The sequence below is a fragment of the Dendrobates tinctorius genome, unplaced genomic scaffold (assembly GCF_039654945.1).
Source record: "Dendrobates tinctorius isolate UK_male_01 unplaced genomic scaffold, ASM3965494v1 ptg000095l, whole genome shotgun sequence".
Taxonomy (NCBI): domain Eukaryota; kingdom Metazoa; phylum Chordata; class Amphibia; order Anura; family Dendrobatidae; genus Dendrobates; species Dendrobates tinctorius.
The window spans coordinates 2,450,196-2,465,335 of record NW_027361763.1 but is presented as its reverse complement, the minus strand read 5'-3'; the positions used below and the strand labels follow the sequence as shown (position 1 = coordinate 2,465,335).

The 15,140-nt window shown below is 40.8% G+C and overlaps 1 pseudogene; it reads right to left on the bottom strand.

Moving 5' to 3' along the window:
* Positions 1–4,731: 4,731 nt before the first annotated feature.
* Positions 4,732–13,164, bottom strand: LOC141098803 (nicotinamide N-methyltransferase-like; annotated as a pseudogene).
* Between the last annotated feature and the right edge of the window lie 1,976 nt (positions 13,165–15,140).

The window sequence follows — 15,140 nt, the reverse complement described above, 5'->3', positions numbered from 1 at the left end:
TGGTTACCGGAAGCGGTTGGTCACAGTTATTTTGGCTAAAGGTTGTGCAACCAAGTATTAGGCTGAGGGTGCCAATACTTTTGTCTGGCCCATTTTTGGAGTTTTGTGTGAAATGATCAATGTTTTGCTTTTTGCTTCATTCTCTTTTGTGATTTTTCATTTAAGACAAATTAAATGAAGATAATAATACCAAAGAATTTGTGTTTGCAATCATTTCCAGGAAGAAACTGAGTATTATCTGACAGAATTGCAGGGGTGTCAATACTTTTGGTCACAACTGTATGTGAAAAAATGGTACCAATGTCACCAGTGTTTTGGATCAATGTGTCAGCTCTGGTTCACAAGGCAACAACTCTTCCATTTCAGCTATTTCAGCTCTCTGAACAGTTTCTTGCTAACCCAGATACCAGTACCTGTGTAATTCCTGATTGGCTCCTCCATATAAGTTCCTGATTGACTCCACCTTGTAAATCTCCTGTTTGAACACCCTATTTTAACCTAGGATTGCATTTCCTTCCCTTTGATATTATTGAGCTCCCAGCCTTTAGTCAAGCTCTCCTTTCACCAACTGATTCATCCAAGACTTTACTGCGGCTACCGTGTACCGACCTCTGGCTTCTGGTTATGCAACCTGCGGATCCTTCAACTATACTGCTGGTCACATGTACTGACCTCTGGCTATTCTTGACTACACTACCTGTTTGTGCTGCCCCTTGTGGATGCAATACCACTACTCCAACCCAGGTCAGTGTTAGGCTGGCGGAACGCACCAAATATTAAAGATGATAATGAGGTGCGTTCGCAGCCTGGGGACAACCGTGCAGAGATGTAAAACTGCTCCTAGGTAATGGCAGACGCTATATGGTGGTGTAATACAGGAACACACGGGGTTAACTTCACTCCGTGTGGGCAGAGGCGGACTCTGTTACCACACAGAGCCGCAAGACCGCCAAATACAAATGCCGCAGCCTGTTTATGCTCACAGAGCTCGGCAATATGAGTGCTAGTGTATAGTCACAGAACTCGGCCCCTGACACTGGGTTAGAGTCCCGCTAGACACACTAGCGCTCGGCGTCCCAACTGCGGAGCCAACTAAAAATAACAGAAGGATAGTGCACTGCGTGCATACTGCACCGCTCGGACGGCCGCCAATAACCACCCAGACTAGGGAGGAAAGCGCAGGATTTGTGCACAGGACTGGCGGATGCAGCCACTTAATGCAGTGCAGAGGTGCCCAGAACAGGAGTGGCGCTTAGTGAGGTGCTGTGAAACGGTAGCACCATGGCATAAGATGGAGCATCTAGTAGGCGCTGACTCTAAACCCTACAAACATGCGTATCCAAGGGAGGGGAGTGTAATAAGTCAGTCACCAGTTTCATGCATCCATCATCACTCACACACATAGCAAAAAGAGTCTATACTATTGCATGGCCGAGCGGCCATGCAAACCTTTTATAGCAGCGTCCTTCCGGGACCTTCCTGATGGTTCAATCCGAGCTGCTAGAGGAACTGATCATGTAACTTCCGGCCTCCAATGAGAGGTCGTCCCATGGGGATGCTCAGTAGGCTGCAGACTCTGGAGCTGCTTGCTGCTGGCTAGTGTGGATTGCTAAAGCTGAACCAGAGGTGGCAGCAGCAACCAACCTGACAGCACTTGCCTGAACAAGATGCTGGGATCGACACCTTTGCTGAGCAGCCTCTTCTGCAGCCGGAACAAGATGGGAGACCGCAGAAGGCAAGGCTTGGGATTCCTCCTGTACAGAGGCAGGAACCTGACGCCTAACAGTTAGTCCATAACAAATTGTCTCCGGTCTCAATATTGAACTTCTTCCAAAGCAGAAAGAAAATGATCCGTTATTCATTGTATCTTGGAGTTTCTTGCGGGTCTTTAACACCCATTAACATTTTCTATCACTGTCATGATCCAGACCGGGTTTTAGTCTGGTCTCTCCTTTCCCTGTCTGGTCATGACAGGGGTTAACGTTCTCTGCCTCATTCTGGTGTCAGGTCTGCTATTTCTCTGCGCTGCAACCTGCGGGCAGTGCCAGTTATATTTCCTGCCTATGACGTGTGTAGCTGGCTCTGGTGAACCCCCGATTTGTCCTGCTGCATTTAGCTGACTTTGCCTGTGTCTGCACTCCCCTCATACCCGTCCCGACTCTGTCTGTCCATGTGTGTTTGGATTCCCCAGTTCTCAACTCTGCTTTGGCTCTGACCTGATTCTGTCCCGTCCTTCTGGTACTTCTGTTACGGACCGGCACTGACTTTTTGGTGCTCCTCTGACTTTTTGGCATTCCCCTGTGTATTACGCAATTCTCTGGTATCGATCTGACTTTCCTGACTATTCTGCTGCCATCTGGTGGTAGCCTCACTGCAGTTCTGCTGGTCTGCTCTGAGCAGGATTTCAGCTCTCCCTCCACTCTGCTGCCATCTTGTGGAGTTTGCGTTACTCTGCATTTACCTGCAGTACAGCAGCATGACAAGCATGTTGTTGGGATCACACTGCATTCCCAGGGGAACAAATTCCTTACTTTTTATTTCTTTTGTTATTGAGATAAGACCCTATTGTAATATTGTCTTTTCAGCTCCTTTCTCATTGTTCATAAAATTTTGCATATTGTACAACACATGCCTTGATGTAGCCTTTATCTGGGGAGAAGGTTTGTATAAGGAATGTCATCATGCCGAAGAGTTCTCTGTTCAGTAGTAAATACCCACAATGCTTTGTGTTGATACAAGTTATTGTATTAGAATTTAACATGGAGACTAAATGGATGGATGCTTTTCTTGTGAGTAACAGTGTAGAAGGTTACGAATAACATAATATTATAGATAGATTGTTGACCCAGCTTAGGGGAAGGAATTTTTTTTCCCTATGGAGAAAATTAGCTTCTACTCTGTGGGTTTTTTGCCTTCCCCAGGATCAACAATGCAGAACAGCTGCACTAAAAATAGGCTGAACTACTGTAGATGGACATAAGGTCTTTCTTCAGCCTTCAAAACTATGTTACTATGTTAGGATTTATATCATCATAACTAATGGTCCAATAATTCAGCAACATTATTAAAGCTTGTAGCAAATTTTAACTTATCTGATCTACACAATTCTATAGCTGCAGAAGAAATATTTGCTTCTATAAAGTTACCTTTAAGAGGTTGTCCCCTATGTTACTAGTTATATTTAATGTGCAAAGTTTGTTAAAAGAACCAATCCAGTGTGGGGTTTTTTTGGCTCTGAAGTGGCGCTTTAAATGTAAGCCCCATGCCCCTGTTCTTATGCTAACCTTCCAGTAGATTCAGCTTTTACCAACATCGCTCCATTTCCGCAGTGCTATCTCATGCCCATAACTTCTGACTTGTCGGATTCAGAATTTATATCAAAAGACCTCAATGCAAGTCTATGAGTGCCAGAAAGAGACTCTCGTAGAAATGTTTGGAAAAGTGACATCCGACGCTCTCCATAAAACACTGCAGCTGTCGGCAGGTCACTTTTCACCTGAGAGTGACGGGAGTGATGCTAGAAAAGGATGAATGTGACGGTAGGTGAGTATGAGACGGGGCACGGGAATGATATTTAAAAAAACACTCCAGCGGTGCAATAGAAAACAACACTGGAGTGGTGCTTTAAAGAAAAGCTTCACTCCACCACACTCTGTACAGTTTGTTGGAATCAACATTTGGAAGGGCGTGAGGCCCAAAATAGAATATTATTTATGGATGGAAAGAAACAGCTGCAGTCAAACAACAACCACTAATAGGCTGAAGAAGTCACGTGACGCCAATGCTAGATGGTGATGCCAACAGATCAGAGGGTGAGGCAACAGTAAGTGCGGAGGAGCGGCGCCCATATGGGAAGTGAGGTTATACTGTATAGATGTTTTATAACCCTCCTTAACACATTATGTTTAACTTGTAAAATTGGGAACAGCTAATGCAGTGAAAAGCATTATATTAGCAGAATCAAACATATAAAACCATCAGTAGTATAAGTAACACACACTGTAGAAGATTTTTCTGAAGATCCCATCAGCTTCAAGTTAAGCCCCGTTACACATAACGATGTCCCAGCGATCCCACCAACAATCCGACATGATGGGATCGCTGGGACATCGTTAGGCTGATCGCTGGTGAGCTGTCACAAGACAGCCCCAGCGATCAGGATCAGCGACGCTGGACTCTGGTTTCTAATGTAAACATCGGGTATCCAGGAGCCGCGCGACTCCTGAATACCCGCTGTTTACCTTGGAAATCGGCATACACGCTGGTTTCTAATGTAAACATTGGGTATCTAAGAGCCGCGACTCCTGGATACCTGATGTTTACATTAGTAACCAGCGTCCAGCGTCACTGATCGCTGATCTCTCGCTGCCACACGCAGCGATGAGCGCTGGGCAGTGGGAGACCAGCGACCGAAAAATGGCCCAGGCCGATGCTGCATGATCAGCGATAACCGGCAGGGGGGCCGGTCGCTGATCCCCGTCACACACAGCGATCTTGCTGGTGATATCACTGATGCGTCACAAAATCAGCGACCTAGCTAGAGAGATCGCTGTGCGTGACGGGGCCTTTAGAATTCCAGCTACTGCCCCCTATGGTTTACACTGCAGTTTAAAATCTACATTTGTATGATAAAAAAATAAAATAACTAAGCTAAAAGCAACTAAACCACTAATAAGATGATTATAAGCCTTTAGTTGCACAAGTTTTGCCTTACTATGGGAATGTCTTGGGTTCAAGTTCTTGGATTGAAATACAAATTCTAAATAGTGAGTAACTGCACAAAGGGAAATAGTTTTTGCAATTAACAGAAGCAGCAGATACCTCAGCAAAAATACATTTATGGCGATGACGTCCACCAATTCTAAGCTTCCCTGACTTTCTGGGCAACGATGAACACCACTCTCTCATGGTCTATAATGCCAGACACCATTAATTTTTCCAGATTCTCATAATGCTTAATTTCAAACCCTTACTCACTTATCACCTTCTTATAGAAACTTTCATCACAGGGTAACAAGTGAAACTTGTCTTTTCCAACTTTAAAATACGAGGCATTAATATCTGCATAACATAACAGATATCCCCCGATTTTGACTAAATTGTTGAGTTTCCTTAGGTTTCTTCTGTAATCCTCGTGGTCTTTGCTGATCGTTTCCAGACCCCATACACTCGTGGCACAGTCAAATTTTGGCAGTGAATTCAGAAGATCATCATTGTAGAGTTCCAATTTTAAAACCTCCTTTATTTTTCCTCTTAGAATTTCCTCTTCTTCTTCCCACCCATCACTGTAAAATACAAACATTTCACTACATCAGACAATTCAACTACACCTGGAATCAAATGTTCAAAAACTCTCGTGTCCCCCCCAGAACACATAAATAACTCATCATGGCCCATCTGTATGATTAGTTTTCAAGTTGTCAAACATAAACCACGGAGAAAAACATTATACTTCATACTGGACCTGCTTAATTGTTTTAACTCCATAAAGATTTTTGAAGTTTGACTCCAGTCAAAAGCCTTGGGATCTTTGTTTTTCCACAATTCAAACTCTTTCCTGGTGGCATCATTAACTTTCAGTATTGAAATTTCTTCGAAGAATTCACAAACCGAAATGAGGTGCATGATAATTGGCCCAACACTGAAGTCTATCAAGGTTTTTCCACTAACCAAACCTATGAACAAAGAAAATTTAAGTTTTAAATTTCCCAATTTTCTACATCATTCTACAAAACTTCCTTTATCTTATGTTAGACATTACTGAACTTGAAAGGGTTCAAAGGCGGGCTACTAAAATGATAAATGGAGTTGGTTCACTACAATACCCAGAAAGGTTATCAAAATTAGGTCTATTTACTCTAGAAAAGAGAAGACTTAGGGGAGACCTAATATATATGTACAAGTATATCAGAGGGCAAAGCAGAGATCTCTCTAATGAACTCTTTGTACCAAGGACTGTGACAAGAACAAGGGGGCTTTCTCTTCATTTGGAGGAAAGACAACTTCTGCACCAGCATAGAAGAGGGTTCTTCACGGTAAGAGCAGTAAGGCTCTGGAATTCTCTTCCTGAGGAAGTGATGATGGCCAACTCACTGAATGAATTTAAGAAAGGAATGGATGATTTTCTTGTGAGTAACAATATAGAAGGTTACGAATAACAGAATATTATAGGTAGATGGATGACCCAGCTTAGGGGAAGGAATTTTTTTCCCTATGGAGAAAATTGGCTTCTACTCTGTGGGTTTTTTGCCTTCCCCAGGATCAACAATGCAGAACAGCTGCACTAAAAATAGGCTGAACTAGATGGACATAAGGTCTTCCTTCAGCCTTCAAAACTATGTTATGTTACTATGTAGTATATTTTGTATCTATCAATTATTTTGGATTTTTATTGCTTTCTATTACCAGTATGGAGACAAAAAACTCACTTTGTCTGAAAATTCATAATGGTGATCAAGTTTAACTTTCAGCTTTGACTGAAAGGTAATAGATACTAATAGAACACAGGCTGCACATGAGTAAACAGTGTGATGCAGCAGAATAAAGGCAAGCACTGTTCTAGGATTTATTAAGAGAAGCATAGGGTCTAGATCACGTGAAGTAATTATCCCCCTCTACTCCTCCTTGGTCAAGATGCACCCCTTCTGAGGAAGAGATTCTCGAAACATGTGTCAAGGGGTACACTGGAGCTACCTAGACCCTGAGTAACTATGTACACCTTGTTTCTTGTATATACTTATATATCTGTGTCACGGATCCCACCGCTACCACCAAATGTCAGGGTTGAGAGTTATATTGTCCTTTGGCCACACATGGCTATCACATGTGCAGGGGGCTTATCTTAGTTATCCCACCTCTGTCACAATGTGACAAAAAACAGCAAGCTAGTCTTGCCCTACCAATTTACTGCAGGGAGGCTTATTTTAGTTATTCCACCACTGCCGCACCATTTTACGAACTGCCGGGATTTATGTATATCCCACTTCTCAGTTCCACTTTGGAACTTGCAGCTCTCCAGTGCCCCCTTACCCTCAGGTCAGTCAGAGAACTGCACCTAGGATAATTAGTCGCCGGATGGGCTACTTGTTGTGCACTGGCTATTAGGCATGCTGCAGCGAGGGAATTATAAATACTTTGGCCGCAGCCACACAATCAGCTTATAAAACCCATTACGTCACTGCAAGCTAGCCCACCTAGCCAAAACACACTTCGCTGCCACCAGCTTCCGATTTTCTCTATCAATATTTAAAATTAATAAAGGGGTACGAAGCCAACCCAAATTAGTAGCGTAATTAGCTTATAGGCACGTGAATTCGTCACAGAGCAAAGAGACGGAACTAGTAAATTTTATTTTTACTCCAAAAAGTAGGCAGTGTTTACAGAAGATATAAAAAAGGTTTTACAAAATGAGACAAAATATGTACAATACGCTTACAAATAAAAAAGGAGATTAAGAGAAGAAATAAAACTCACGTGTTACTTAGATCATTTCAGGCAGAACCAGGCTGTTAGGAGGAGCCAAACGTCACCATGCATTTGAGAGGTCTGGATGCAGCAGCTTCCCAGGTTAGAATGGGGCTGTCCAGTCTGAAAGTGACTTATATACCCCTGGGCTTGTGACAGCACTAAAGGGGTTGTTTTTTGGCTCCCCTCCCATAGCTTTCAGAGGTACAATCTGGCTAAAAAACTTATAATAATCATAACTTGGCTTGAGAACCTAGCAGAATAATGGCAGACACATCACTCAGCTTATCTTGAAATTAGTTTTCTGATGACTCCAAACACTGGCTGTCTGTTCCCTTCGGTTCAGGAGAAATCCATTTCTCCGGTTCTATCGATGCTATAATTTAGCAAAAGGCGCTGTAGCGAGGCTCTATCAAAGCATATTCTAGATATGTAGTTTTTATTTTTCTATCACCACCTCACATTATGACCAAATGATTAGGTTCCCATTATTGTCTATAGGAAGTTAAAGCACATGGAAGGACAAAGACGCCCCCCTGCTGTGAGGGGGAAATCATTCACTGGTGTCGTAGGTTACACTGAGTGTGTGTGAAGATGCAGGCAGAGGAGAACACAAGGCTGCAATGTGTGACAAGGGGAAGGGAAGGGGGGTTGCTTGTCTCTGGGCAGCTATGCATTGTTCTAGAAAGTGTAGAGAATGGAAGATTCTGGAAATGTTCTGGAAAAGTCATACATGATGTTTTACCTTATCGTTACAATCTGGTTGTGTTATTATGCACTGGCTATCATCTCCATTATTGTCAGGTTTGGTGTGCAAAGAAATCTTTTTTTTTTTTGGATGTTTATATTATTTTTTTTTCTTCATTTTGTTTATTTATACCTTTTTGTATAATCTTTAGGAGCATCCTAAAGCAAAACCTAGCAAAGTCCTGTCTATATACTTATGTCCTGGTTTATACCTAGTTATTTGCACCTTGCACTTTATCCCTTCCTGTCAAAGCATATCTACTTCTATACATTAATTTAGGGTCTATTATTAAAAGATCCTGTACTTTCCACATGTAATTTTGGACATATCTTATTTATTTACTTAGTGTTAGCCTGTTTTCCATTTATTGTTTTGTTTGTTTGCATCTCCTTTCTTAAAATAATTTTTTAATCATATGTTTCAATAAAATTATTTACCTTTTATATAAAATTTGAATGGAGGGCTTATTCTTTGTATAGGTTTCTTCAACAAGATAATAGATCATAGGCTGCACATGAGTCAACACTGTGGTGCGGCAGAAAAAATGGCAAACACAGTTCTGGGATGTATTAAGCATAAAGTCTAGATCGCCTGAAGTAATTATCCCCCTCTACTCCTCCTTGGTCAAGCTTCATCTGGAATAGTGTGTCCAGTTCTGAACACCACATTTTAAAGAATGCATTGAAAAACTGGGGCAAGTACAGAGAAGAGCTACCAGGATGGTGAGCGAACTGCAAAGTATGTCCTACGAGGAATGGTTAAAGGATCTGGGAATGTTTATCTTGCATAAAAGAAGGCTAAGAGGAGACTTAATAGCTGTCTACAAATATCTGAAGGGCTGTCACAGTTTAGAAGGATCATTGTTATTCTCAATTTCACATGGAAACACGAGAAGCAATGGAATGAAACTAATAGGGAGAAGATACAGATTAGATATTAGAAAAAACTGTGTGACAGTGAGGGTAATCAATGAGTGGGACAGGCTGCCATGAGAGGTGGTGAGTTCTTCAATGGAAGTCTTCCAACAGAGGCTGGACAGACATCTGTCAGAGATGGTTTAGTGAATCCTGCATTTAGCAGGAGGTTGAACACAATGACCCTTCAGTTCTCCTACAACTCTAACATTGTGTGATTCTATGACTTTTGTCAATGAAACTATAAAAAATCTACCAAGTTGAGAAAGATCAACAAAATTGTGATTGTTTTCTCCACCAGTCCACGTAATATCTACATTTTACTCACATTGACCAGTCTCTTTCTAACTGCGGCTAACAGGTTATGCCCAGAGACTTTCAGAAAAGTCATGTTTGCACAAGATATAGACCATTTATCTATTGGGGTTAACCACATGACAGTGTTTTTGACTAATATCTATTGGTAGACTACATTGCATCAAAGTGAACTTGGAAAAGCACTCTGATAGGAATACTTCACTCACGTTCTGTCATCAGCTCCTGGCTTTGGCAAGAAATTTGAAGACCATTAAGTGATCTAGTGATCATGGTATCCATTTTCATTTCTTTGAATGTTTTTGAGATACATTATAACAACTTTATATTTAAGGGTATTATCCTGAGAAATATAATCTTCTCTACAGTATGTAAGACATATCAGAAGATCTTTATATCAGAAGATCTTTATATCAGTAATTTGCCCTAATTGAATTCATTGAAGTGGAACAATTGGTTAACCTATCAATTTATTTAAGAACAAGAATGGGGTAAATATTAAATACTAGAGATAATCAAATTGATTCAATGCAAATAAATGTAAGTAGAATTTTATGAAAATTGCAGGTCTCGACAAATTCGTACACTGCAGAAGATCTGTCACAGAAAGCTGAAATGATCTAAGGCTAAACTATGCGAACTTTTCCATAATCCCCATAATCACATCACAGGGTATAATGCAGACAATCAATAAGGACTAGCATAGCGAGTAAAAAGTCTAGGCAGGTGATTTTTGGTGATTTTTAAGATGATTTAGGATATCAGTGCCAGAATAATATTAGAAAAGAAGTCCCTAAAATTTTGAACAAATATTGCAGACAGAGATAGTTTGTGTAACTATGGCATTGAAGAAGATGAGAATTGTAACCTGTGAATAATAGAAACAAAATGCACTTGTTAGCAGCAAAGTGATAGACGAGGTGTCACAAGCAGCAGTGCCAGACTCGGTGTGATTGATCTGTGATGTGGTGGGATTTGCATCTGTTCTACTAAATTTGAGTTACAATTATACATTATTTCTTCATTTTTCAAGCACTAGAAACTGGAAACAAGACAGCACAGTACTTTTTACAAAAAAATGAAATGGCAGATGGTGTGCTTGCTTGTCACAAAGAATTTTTTTCATTTCTCATGTAATTGGTTTTGTTTTTAAATAATAAATCCTCTAAAGCCCAGACATTTAACAGTGAAAGTTTACCAACCTGGAATTTCACTGGTTTTTTTGAGACCCCACCCGAACTGCTGGCACTGCGACAGATTGCAGCAGACAGACCCGATGACCTAGAAACAGTGTTGGCATGGGCAGGCGGCATGCAGCAGGCTGAGAGGACTGCTCCGTCCCTAGAGCAGCAGTGCTGCACAGGCCTGCATTCAGTTACTCCTGCCGTCACCAGCAGGGACTTGAGTGAGAGAGGTGCAGTGAGCTCGGTGACTACCAGAGAGGAAGGTGTCGTACACTCCGTGTCCATGAGTACAGCGCACGTGCCACATAAGAGAAACCGAGTGCAGGGCAGAGACTTGCGCCCTGATTTGCCAGTTCATACTTGCCGGTCTACGTTAGACCTGGTCAGCGCTGCAGCCTTAATTGTCTTGGCAATCTGGCCATGTGCTTCTCACCCCCCAGAGTTTTGGATCCCAGGCGGTGGCCCAGATTCCTTTCATTATATCCATTTATATGGTGAGGTCACTTTGTCATTACTAAGACTGTGTTGGCATTAAAGAGATTGAAAGTGTTTGAAGGGCAATTGGAGTACCTACAGCTCAAATATTTGGGGAAAAACGTTGATCACATCTATTAGCCCCTTTACTACCAAGGGTGGTTTGCACGTTAACTCCCGGGCCAATTTTTACAATTCTAACCACTGTCCCTTTATGAGGTCATAACTCTGGAACGCTTCCATGGATCCCGGTGATTCTGACATTGTTTTCTCGTGACATATTGTACTTCATGTTAGTGGTAACATTTCATTCATATAACTTGCGTTTATTTGTGAAAAAAGCAGAAATTTGGCGAAAATTTTGAAAATGTTTGAAATTTTCCAACTTTGAATTTTTATGCTCTTAAATCACAGCGATATGACACTCAAAAAACTTAATAAGTAACATTTCCCACATGTTTATTTTACATCAGCACAACTTGGGAACCAACATTTTTTTGTTAGGAAGTTATAAGGGTTAAAAGTTGACCAGCGATTTCTCATTTTTACAACACCATTTTATTTTTATGGACCACATCACATTTGACGTCACTTTGAGGGGTCTATATGATAGAAAATACCCAAAAGTGACACTATTCTAAAAACTGCACCCCTTAAGATGCTCAAAACCACATTCAAGAAGTTTATTAACCCTTCAGGTGCTTCACAGGAATTTTTTGAATGTTTTAAAAAAAAAGAACATTTAACTTTTTTTCACAAAAAAAATTACTTCAGGTTCAATTTTTATATTTTACCAAGGGTAACAGGAGAAATTGGACTGGAAAAATTATTGTGCAATTTGTCCTGAGTACGCTGATACCTGATATGTGGGGGGGAACCACTGTTTCGGCGCATGGCAGAGCTCAGAATGGAAGGAGCGCCGTTTGACTTTTTCACTGCAAAATTGGCTGGAATTCAGATCGGACGCCATGTCAAGTTTGGAGAGCTCCTGATGTGCCTAAACAGTGGAAACCCCTCACAAGTGACTCCATTTTGGAAACTAGACCCCCCAAGGAACTTATCTAGATATGTGGTGAGCACTTTGAACCCCCAAGGGCGTCACAGAAGTTTATAACGTACAGCCGTACAATTAAAAAATCATATTTTTTCCACAAAATGATCTTTTCACCCCCAATTGTTTTTTTCCCAAGAGTAATAGGACCCCAAAAGTTATTGTGCAATTTGTCCTGAGTACGCTGATACCCCATATGTGGGGGTAAACCACTATTTTGCGCATGGCAGAGCTCAGAAGGGAAGCAGCGCTTCTATGCAATGAAAACAATTTTATGCAAAAAATAATTATTTTTGTATCGCTTTATTCTGCGAGCTATAACTTTTTTATTTTTTTGCTGATGACACTGTGTCATGCCTCGTTTTTTGCGGGACAAGATTACGTTTTCAGCGGTACCATGGTTATTTATATCCGTCTTTTTGATCGTGCGTTAATTTTTATTTTTTAAGGGGTTCAATAAAGGGGTTAACTAGTGGGACAGTGTTATAGGGCGGGTCGTTATGGACGCAGTGATGCCAAATATGTGTACTTTTATTGTTTGTTTTTTTATTTTTCATATAAAAAACAAAAATAATCCCAATAAACAACAATAGTAAAACAATATATACAGAGCACATATATACCATTTTAAACCTACATACAACAATGTCTACTCCCTGGTACATTACACTGCACAGTTTATTGCGGTTTTATGGACATCATAAATAATACATTACCCGTCATAAGGAACACATCCACCTTATATAACAGCAAAACATTATATTCTACCGTATGTAGATGGCCTGCTTTATGACCTTATAGAGACATCAGGGTGTCTACACATATGAATCTACTAACTATGATTTTGACAATTCTTTTCAGCCATCTTTCTTGGGCTTTTCTCTTGGGAGTTCTGTTCTTCTTTAGTCAAAGATCCGAATTTCAATTAAGGTAATCACCTTTTCTTCTATTGTACCGAAGATGGAGCTGGTTCACTGAACCTTCTTTACTTGAATGTTCTACATGTACTATCATATTGTATATTTGTATATGCTCTGTATATATTGTTTTACTATTGTTGTTTATTGGGATTATTTTTGTTTTTTATATGGTGTTGTAATTCTCTTTTGTTTGTTCTCTCATTTTCTGATGTATCTCTCTTTATTTACAGCGATAAAAGTGATAAAGGCTCGGATTGAGCCGAAACGTCGTACTAAATTATATCGCTTCGACTTCGTGCTGTATATACTTGTTTGGCTCCCACATGTTTTGTATATAATAAAAATAAGCACTTATTTGCATAAAAAAAACCCTCTGAGTGTGCGGTGAATTAGAGTACTATTGGCACATCCTATTAGGCATGTAGGCATGTTAACTAATGGCATGACTGTGATTGGCTGCTGAAATGATGTCATGATGCACTATAAAAGCTGCTGCTACCGCCATTTAGGGTTCACTCTGCTGTGAATTCAGTTAGGGACAGACTGCTGTTCAAGACTCTGAGGGACAGTTAGAGATAGCGATTTGCTAAATAATATTGTGCTTTACCCAGGCTACATTATCAATCACTGTAGCTTTCTTTTGCCTTGCAGCGCTGTTCACAGCTGTTTGCAAGGTCTGTGTGAATGCAGCTCACGCTGTAGTGTGTCCTGCAGCCACCTCTGGTTGTAGGCCGCTCAGCGTGCGTCACTGCCTCATACATATTTTTGTTTTATTGCTGCTCATTTTTCATTAATTCTCCTATTAGTGTGCATCCATCCGTATCCATATACATTGGTTGCCAACACTATAGTAGACAGCGGAGCCTTTCTGCAGCCTTTCAGTGCTAGTGCCCAATTCTCTGCACTGCTCACGGCTGTCTGAGAGGTCTCTGTGTGTGAGTGCAGCTCACGTTGTAGTGTGTTCTGCAACCACCACTGGTTGTAGCCCGTTCAGCGTGCGTCACTGCCTCATACATAGTCCTTTTTTTGTTTTATTGCAGCTCATTTTTCCAGATTTTTTTCTCCTATTAGTGTGCTTCCATCCGTATCCATCTACATTGGTTGGTTGCAAACACTATATAGGAGTAGATAGAGGAGCCTTTTTGCTGGCTTGTGCGCTGCAGCCGCAGCCAGATTAGTATTAGCCTATTTTTTGGAGCCTCATCTATTGCATTGTAGGTTACCTTCCTGCATTGTAATAGCTCCAAAAAGTTTGTGATACTATCGCTTTCACTTCTTTGGTCACATCCTTTTTGTTTTTTTGAAAAAAAAAACACGTAAATAAAGTTCACCAAACACTCCACTTGACAGTTGTGTAGGCCACATTAGCTCATACAGTCATATGTAAAAGTTTGGGCACCCCTATTAATGTTAACCTTTTTTCTTTATAACAATTTTGGTTTTTGCAACAGCTATTTCAGTTTCATATATCTAATAACTGATGGACTCAGTTATATTTCTGGATTCAAATGAGGTTTATTGTACTAACAGAAAATGTGCAGTCTGCATTTGAATAAAATTTGACCGGTGCAAAAGTATGGGCACCACAACATAAAAGTGACATTAATATTTCGTAGATCCTCCTTTTGCAAAAATAACAGCCTCTAGTCACTTCCTGTAGCTATTAATGAGTTCCTGGATGAAGGTATTTGTGACCATTCCTGTTTACAAAACAATTCCAGTTCAGTTAAGTTTGATGGTCGCCGAGCATGGACAGCCTGCTTCAAATCATCCCACAGATGTTCAATGATATTCAGGTCTGGGGACAGGGATGGCCATTCCAGAACATTGTAATTGTTCCTCTGCATGAATGCCTGAGTAGATTTGGAGCGGTGTTTTGGATCATTGTCTTGCTGAAATATCCATCCCCTGCGTAACTTCAACTTCGTCACTGATTCTTGCACATTATTGTCAAGAATCTGCTGATACTGAGTTGAATCCATGCGACTCTCAACTTTAACAAGATTCCTGGTGCCGGCATTGACCACACAGCCCCAAAGCATGATGGAACTGCCACCAAATTGTACTGTG